Source organism: Argopecten irradians, chromosome 13 (genome assembly GCF_041381155.1).
Source record: "Argopecten irradians isolate NY chromosome 13, Ai_NY, whole genome shotgun sequence".
In the NCBI taxonomy this organism is placed as follows: Eukaryota; Metazoa; Mollusca; class Bivalvia; order Pectinida; family Pectinidae; genus Argopecten; species Argopecten irradians.
In genome coordinates, this window is record NC_091146.1 from 10589406 (window position 1) to 10597557 (window position 8152).

An 8152-nucleotide genomic window follows, 5' to 3' on the forward strand; every position below is an offset into this window, starting at 1 on the left:
TATGTTCCACTGTGAGAGGAGAATCACATGGATGGCATGTAGGAGAATCCTTCCTTCTCAACAGATAGGAATGTGTAAGATATTGGGAGCCGAGAGAACCACTTCATCTACGGTCTCTCTGACTGGACAGTTTATAATTAAGTGTAGGTTTATTTCAAATAGTTTGTTATTTGTTTCGCTAGATTACTTTGTTGCCCAGGGGAAAAATAGGTACTTTGAGGTATACCTAAAGTGTACCTAAAGGCTACCTAAAAAGTACCTATCAGAATAGGTACGTTTTAGGTATACCTAAAAGATACCTATGGTTTTTGAGATATACCTAAAATGTACCCGATTTGGACTTTGAAATTCTCAAAGTACCTAAAACATACCCAATTTGGACTTTGAAATTCTCAAAGTACCTAAAACATACCCAATTTGGACTCTGAAATTCTCAAAGTACCTAAAATGTGCCTATGGTGGACTTTGAATATTTTAGAAATACCTATAATGTACCTAGTTTCAACTTAGTTTTTTTTTAGACTACCTAAAATGTGCCTCATATTGACTTCATTTCTGAATGTTACAAAGTACCTAAAATGTACCTATTTTTGACTTAGGATTTTTCCATGCCAGGTCCAAGTATCTGAAATATGTTAGGATGGAGTAATATGTGACTATGATAAATTGATTCATGTACATATTAAGACTTGAATATATTCTACATTCTCAAATGTACTTCTTTCCTGTGTTTTCTGTGAATTAAATTACATGTAGTCTTGCAATTGGATGTGTCAAATTTCCTCAGAAATTTTCGTTTAATTATCTTCAAATATATAATCATTATTTAAACACAATAATACTATAAATTCATTATTTTTCCTTTTCAACATTTGTATAATCTTCTGTTCATCATTTAATCACAGTTATTTGAAAATTATAAGAAACAAATATGCTTGGTTTATGACGGTAATCAAAATCACAGGGCATTTCTAAACATGTAAATTTTCACACCTGCATTGGCATTAACTTAAATCTTCCCAAACATGGCCAATTTTAAAATTGTTTCACATCTTACAGGATGTAATAAACCATGTTTAGAACATTATGAAATAATTTTGATGACTTTCAGAACAGATTTACGTCAAAATACCTGTAATATTGGTGTGTTGAAATCCAGATTGAGATCGATGTACATGCAAAATAAATCCTTTAAATTTACATACAATTAAACAACTATCCATACATTCCATTAAAAGGGGTCTGGGGCCCATTATCCAGCTTGGATTAAACAAACACTCTACTTTATAGGTATGGAAATTATCGTTCAAATTAGTGATAAACACACGTGTAGTGAACATGTTCTCCAAGCTGCATGCCGTAAACCGATATGTATACAGTAAACAATTTTGTCGTAAATAGCTAGTCAGACTGATACTTGTGAGTAAATATTCTTTCCATTACAATAATACCAGGAATACTTTATTTATTTACTTTCATCAATTATCAACATCAAAATTGGTCGAAATATTTGTGCTGAAAGCTTCACTGACTGACTGGGGCACAGTCTGCATGCCGGAAACCAACAGTAAACACCGTTGTAGTAAATACGCTGTCGCTGATTAAATTATCTTTCTACTAGAATAACACCAGAAACACTTCAGTTATACAATTAAATCAATTAACAACTTCACCAGTTGAAATATTTGCCGAAAGTCTCACGGAGACAAGGATTTGTTTATGATGTACAGGGGAATCCCGGCCGGGGAATCCCCTTTGTTAATCACGTGACTTTTCGCGGGAAAATAGAGGAAGGTGTTTACGGAAGTATTTGAAAATGTAAACAACCCAGGCTCTGCTTTGCCGTGCCTACAGACGATGTTTTTGTCCTGTATACCACAGAAAATCAACTTGATGGGGGTTTATTTCATGCTTGTTAGCTGATTCATCAATCACGGCAAGTTTAATATGTCAGAATTCAGGTACGTTTTCAATTTTCACCGTAGCTCAAATTACCGGTTACAAGCAGCAGGTTGTAAATTTTAAAAATATCACAGAACCAAAATTTCTTGTTTTTGGTAAATAAATAAGTCGTATAACTACTGAAAGCATGGCTTAGATTATTAGTATACCAAGTATTTCATGAATTTTGGACATAATTTAGATGAGTTTGAACGATTTTGATTGTTTATTATTATTATTATTTTTGAATTCACGGTTTGAGAAGAAAATATGTAGGCCTACTGTCTATTTGTTATTTAGCTCAAAAAGTGTCTTTTATGGGTTTTGGTATGCAAGTTGTGATGTTTTGCACACCATATACTATTATTGAATTAAAAAATGTAACTTGTAATATTAATATATATCTGGACGTTGTCTTCATGCTGGCAACAGAAAAGTAGGTCTCATCAATAATCGTCACCGACATTGAAAAGAAAGAGAGTGTCCGGGTAATTTTCCTTAATATTCTGTTAAACAAAGCTGCAAAACTTTGATGATTGAAAGCTGTTACAAATATGCATGGAATATTTTGAAATACAAAGCATTTTATGGGTCCATATTTGCATGTAATTGGCTGGATTTTGATTAATTAAAATTATAATTCAAATATAAATTTGTGAAATTTATTTTTAAATTGGATACATAGTCTTATATGAATAAAGAAATCAAGCTATAGAAAGTAGAAGATATATATTTATCTTCAATTTGTACATAAATATGAAATTAAAATTTATTTGTTTATATTTTGGAATTTTATATACAGTATATTTCATATTTATGGTTCTAATGATTTAGTATTTATCTTGGTGAAATTTACTTCTTGATGTATATATGATGCTTCCAATTAACTTGTAATGATTCATATAATTTTTTCCAGGAATATCAGAATGGGCCATGGTGAGGAAAGAAGAAAACAATCACAAGTTAGACCAATTATTGGAGATTTGCACCAATCAGACACTTTCATTGGTAAAAATACTCATAAATATGGAAATGAATTGTGAATTATCAATGTTTGTGTGCAAAAGCAACTAATCAATTCATTCACAAATCTAGATGAATTAAAATATTAATTGAAATGATGATAATTCTAATTGAGAAACCACTAACATATTACATCATTCTTATAATTATTATAATTGGTCGCTATCCTTCATTCATTTTTTTTTTTTTTACTTTCATCAGGTAATACTGCTGTGTGCATTGGAGTTAAAAAGTGGAGAAGACACTTCCCCCGGCATATACACTACAAAAGATGATTATATTAGGCGTGGTAATGTATGTAAGGATTTTATTAAAATAGATTAATTTCATGTACATGTAGGGTAAACTTCATGTTTAGTTTATTTTCAGTGTTGTATGCAAAGCAAATGTGACTTAAAGGTATTTAATAGTTAAATGAGGGGAAACAATTTAAAAAAAAAAAACTAAAATATCCTTTTTGGTGATAAAATCAATTCTTTATTAGGTAATGTTCTTTTTCGAAAACTTTTCCAGGTCCTAAATGTAAAATCAAGACCTTGATTTCAAAGGGTTATATGATCACTTATAACCTTGATTTCGCTGGAACATATCATAGCAAAACTGAAGGCAGTTCAAGAGAAAAAACTGACCAATCACAGGCCTGCAGCAGATCTAGAGATTTAGTGATGCTCAACTTCAAAGCCATGCAATGTACAGTTAATTGAGTCTTTTGATGTATATCAAAGGACCAAACTATCTTCTCATCTGATGTCATACACAGAGCCTTCAGTTTCGCTATGACATATTCCCAGGGTGTAAAAGATTATAAGTGATCGTAACCCCTGGAAATCTAGGATGGGCCAAGTATTACTAGGCTCTTATACCTATACTTCAATTCACTGGAACTTCTTGGTTTATATCTGGTGGGTTATCATGACCTACATTGTGACCTTTGACATACATATACAACTAGAATAGTCTAACATATTTACAGTAGGACTTTAGTTAATGGTGGAGATGTGGAATGGTAGTCTCATTGAAAGAAATTCTTGTTGACTGTTAAATCAAAATGTGTAAGCATTTGTTTCCCTAAGTTGAGTAAAACAATTTTTAATGAGCTTATTACGTTTGATTTGTTAATATTAGCGGAAACTTCAATATGTCTGCATCCAATGATGTAAAGTGGCCTTGCTTCATATTTTGTTAACTCTTGTTAACTCCTTCTGAATGTTTGCATATCTAGAATGCCGTTGTTTAGATGGTGTAAACCATTCATCAAATCTTTCAAAAACTGTTTCAGTGTTGAATTGCATTAGTGATTACATATTTCGATAACTACTGGTGTTTAGATCTTTTGGATTCCTGCATGCTTTAATATTACCATTATTCTTTCAGTAAACTCCAACAAGAATCACCAGAACAACATTATCCTGTGCAAATCCGTCCACATTGTGAAGAGATATATTCATCAGTTGCAATCGACATGGAAACACTGTACCCTTTCCTAAGATTACATCGCCACATCCAGTGTCTTATGATGGATTAATTGATGTGAAAATGCTAAAAGGACATGGATAGTAAAGCTTTTGAAAATTACTGCATCGAACAGTGACTATGTATCTTGAATGATGTATTCAACTATCAATAATATTATGTTGATTATTTTTGTGACTTGCAATTGATCAGATTTGTTTTGTTTAAAAAGCAATTTTTAAAATTACAATAAACTTTTTAAATGTTTTCTATTTTCATATTTCTATATCATGTTTTTAATGAGTTGTGAGTTCATGTTAAAAAACATGGGACATGTTTTAGATAGCTTTCGGGTACGTTTTAGGTAGCTCTCGGGTATGTTTTAGGTAGCTTTCGGGTATGTTTTAGGTAGCTTTCGGGTATGTTTTAGGTAGCTCTCGGGTAGCTTTCGGGTACCTTTTAGGTAGCTTTCGGGTATGTTTTAGGTAGCTTTCGGGTACCTTTTAGGTAGCTTTCGGGTATGTTTTAGGTAGCTCTCGGGTACCTTTTAGGTAGCTTTCGGGTATGTTTTAGGTAGCTTTCGGGTATGTTTTAGGTAGCTCTCGGGTTTTTAGGTAGCTTTCGGGTATGTTTTAGGTAGCTTCGGTATTTTAGGTAGCTTCGGGTTTGTAGCTTTCGGGTATTTAGGTAGCTTTCGGTTTTTAGGTAGCTTCGGTATTTTAGGTAGCTTTCGGGTATGTTTTAGGTAGCTTTCGGGTATGTTTTAGGTAGCTCTCGGGTACCTTTTAGGTAGCTTTCGGGTATGTTTTAGGTAGCTTTCGGGTATGTTTTAGGTAGCTTTCGGGTATGTTTTAGGTAGCTCTCGGGTACCTTTTAGGTAGCTTTCGGGTATGTTTTAGGTAGCTTTCGGGTATGTTTTAGGTAGCTTTCGGGTATGTTTTAGGTAGCTTTCGGGTACATTTTAGGTAGCTTTCGGGTATGTTTTAGGTACTTTGTATGTTTCGGGTATCTTTTAGGTATATTTCTCTGGGTATGTTTTAGGTAGCTTTCGGGTATGTTTTAGGTAGCTTTCGGGTACATTTTAGGTAGCTTTCGGGTATGTTTTAGGTACTTTGTATGTTTCGGGTATCTTTTAGGTATATTTCTCTGGGTATGTTTTAGGTAGCTTTCGGGTATGTTTTAGGCACATCATGCCACTAGGCACATATTAGGTATACCTAAACTGTGCCTAAAACATACCTAAAATGTACCTATATTGACTATATAAAACCCCTCATCATTCTCCCTCTTTTTCTTTCTTACCATAAAAGTACCTAAGGTATACCTTAGGTATACCTAAGGTATACCTTAGGTACACCTAAAAAAGTACCTAAAAGGTACCTATTTTTCCCCTGGGTAGAGAAAGCCCTGATGCATTCCCGAAATAAGGATTTGTGTTCTTTGGGTAATGCACGGGAGTTTTCCCTCTTATGTACGGATAAATTAATATCTGGTGTTTGGATGAGACATGGTTGTTCATCCGATATCGCGTCGAGATTTATATTTAGTTCCTACATTTTTTTTAAAAATTATGTCAAATGCTGGTATGAGACTTTGCTTTGGTGTCTTAATGTTGTGGATTGAATACAAGAATAAATGCGGGGTTTTTGGGATTGGATTTCAGTTGGGCAGCATACCGCAAATATGCTTTCTTCGATCGCCTAAAGATGGTTCATTATCTTCCACATAGAGACTCTTAACAGGTGTTAATGCAAAAGCTTAAAGAGACGTAATTCCTGATTCTGGATGGAATCAAGCATCTGTATAATATGGGCTGCGAGCCGATCAATAGACAACCGAACCGTAGTCTAGTTTGGATCTAATAAGTACAAATTAGATACGTAGAAGCATTTCACAGTCTGCATTCAGTATGGAAAGGACGCGTTGAATGTTTGTTTGTTTGTTTGATTAATTAACGTCCTATTAACAGCTATGGTCATGTAAGGTCGGCCTCCCATGTGTGCGGTGTGTTGCGTGTATGTTGTGCGAGGTGCGTGTTTTGGGAGACTGCGGTAAATTCATGTTATGTCTTCTTGTATAGTGGAACTATTGCCCTTTTTATAGTGCTATATCACTGAAGCATGCCGCCGAAGACACCAAGCAACACACTCTTCATAGATAGAAAGGTCTTAAGGTCCTTTACACAAATTGTGAATTATACGACCCTGGGGTCTCTCGTTTCCCCCTTGGGAGGGGGTTAAGTTTACTATAGTTTATATTGGGAAAACACATTTTTGAGCATTATTTGTTCATTTGTAATAGGAAATTAGTCGAAAGATGTCAGAAATATCCCTATGAGATTGCCATTGAATCCTTTTAACAATTTTTCTTCAATCTATGAAGAGTATTTGATTCTACCACATCTGTGAGTAAAGACGATTTTTGAAATTTTAACCAATTTTATCCCTTTTGGCCTCTCCAGTCATCAAAACTGTAAATTGTTTTCAGACACACGACGGACGACGACGGAGAAAAGGCGATTAGAATTGGTTACTTGAGACTTTGCATGACCATTTGAGAACAGTCCCTTCAGTACTTTCTGAGAAATAGCGGTCACAAACTTTCACTAATAAAATTCAAGATGGTTGCCTGGCGGCCATCTTGTTGACCGATCAGTCCAAAAATGCAATATGCACAACTAATGTCATAGGGGATCCTACATATGAAATTGGACACAGATCCCTTCAGTACTTTCTGAGAAATAACGGTAACAAACTTTAATTATAAAACCAATCAGTCCCAAAATGCAGTATGCACAACTAGGGTCCTAGGGGAATCTAGGTCTCTACAAATGAGATTTGAAAAAAGATCTCTTCAGTACTTTTTGAGAAATAACGGTAACAGAAATTGTAAACGGACGGAAGTCGATTTGAATAGCCCACCATCTGATGATGGTGGGTTAAAAATGTAATTGACGGCAGGGGATGTGTGTAGGTTGCAACACTTCCTGTAAGCTTGTGAATAGGACGTCAATTTAATGAAACAAACAAACAATATATACAAAATTGTAATTATCAATCAAATATTTCTACCCACGAAAGGATTTCAAAGCTACAAAGTACAAACGAATGTGTCTTGTAAAAGAATAATACGGTCACCTGTGTGTATACAGCAGCACATCATATAATAACCGCAATATTAATACTAATTAATATTAATATCAACACTCTTTTAAACAGATAAGTATGTCTACTTAGAGCTACACTTAGTGCTTATAACTGCTACTTGAGCAAAGAAATGACTATGCAAAACATTATTCAAACTTTTTTTTTTGCATTTTATCGTATATGTTTTGTATCACTTGCCTACTAGTTATTATAACTGACCCCGATACAATATCAAATTACAAGAGAGTAATTTATTTTCCACATATAAATAAACAAGTCTGCATATTGTGAACTTGACATCTTGTGAGTGGTAAGGTAGATAGAAGAATGGTCGTAATATTTAGTTAAATGCATGTATACGCATAAAATAATTGGAGAGAGTAATTAATTTTCCACATATAAATAATGTAGATAGAAGAATGGTCATTATGTTTGTTTAAATACATGTATGCTCATGAAATAATTGGAGACCTACAAAAAGTATGGAAAATTGTGCCAAAGTGCTCCATTAAGACACACAGGCACGATTTCGTACCCAGTCAGAAGGTATAAACGGTCGGATATGTATATTCGTTCTAATAAGACAAGTA

General features: G+C 34.0%; 2 long non-coding RNA genes across 2 annotated transcripts; both read left to right on the plus strand.

The window, feature by feature from the left end:
• Positions 1-204: 204 nt before the first annotated feature.
• Positions 205-4960, plus strand: LOC138305950 (uncharacterized). The gene is made up of 5 exons (XR_011205738.1): positions 205-1961; positions 2858-2949; positions 3166-3258; positions 4339-4732; positions 4946-4960. It is a non-coding gene; the product is annotated as an uncharacterized lncRNA (long non-coding RNA).
• Positions 4961-5184: 224 nt separating this feature from the next.
• LOC138306083 (uncharacterized) lies at positions 5185-5816 on the plus strand. Its single transcript, XR_011205774.1, has 2 exons — positions 5185-5457; positions 5502-5816. It is a non-coding gene; the product is annotated as an uncharacterized lncRNA (long non-coding RNA).
• Positions 5817-8152: the final 2336 nt, after the last annotated feature.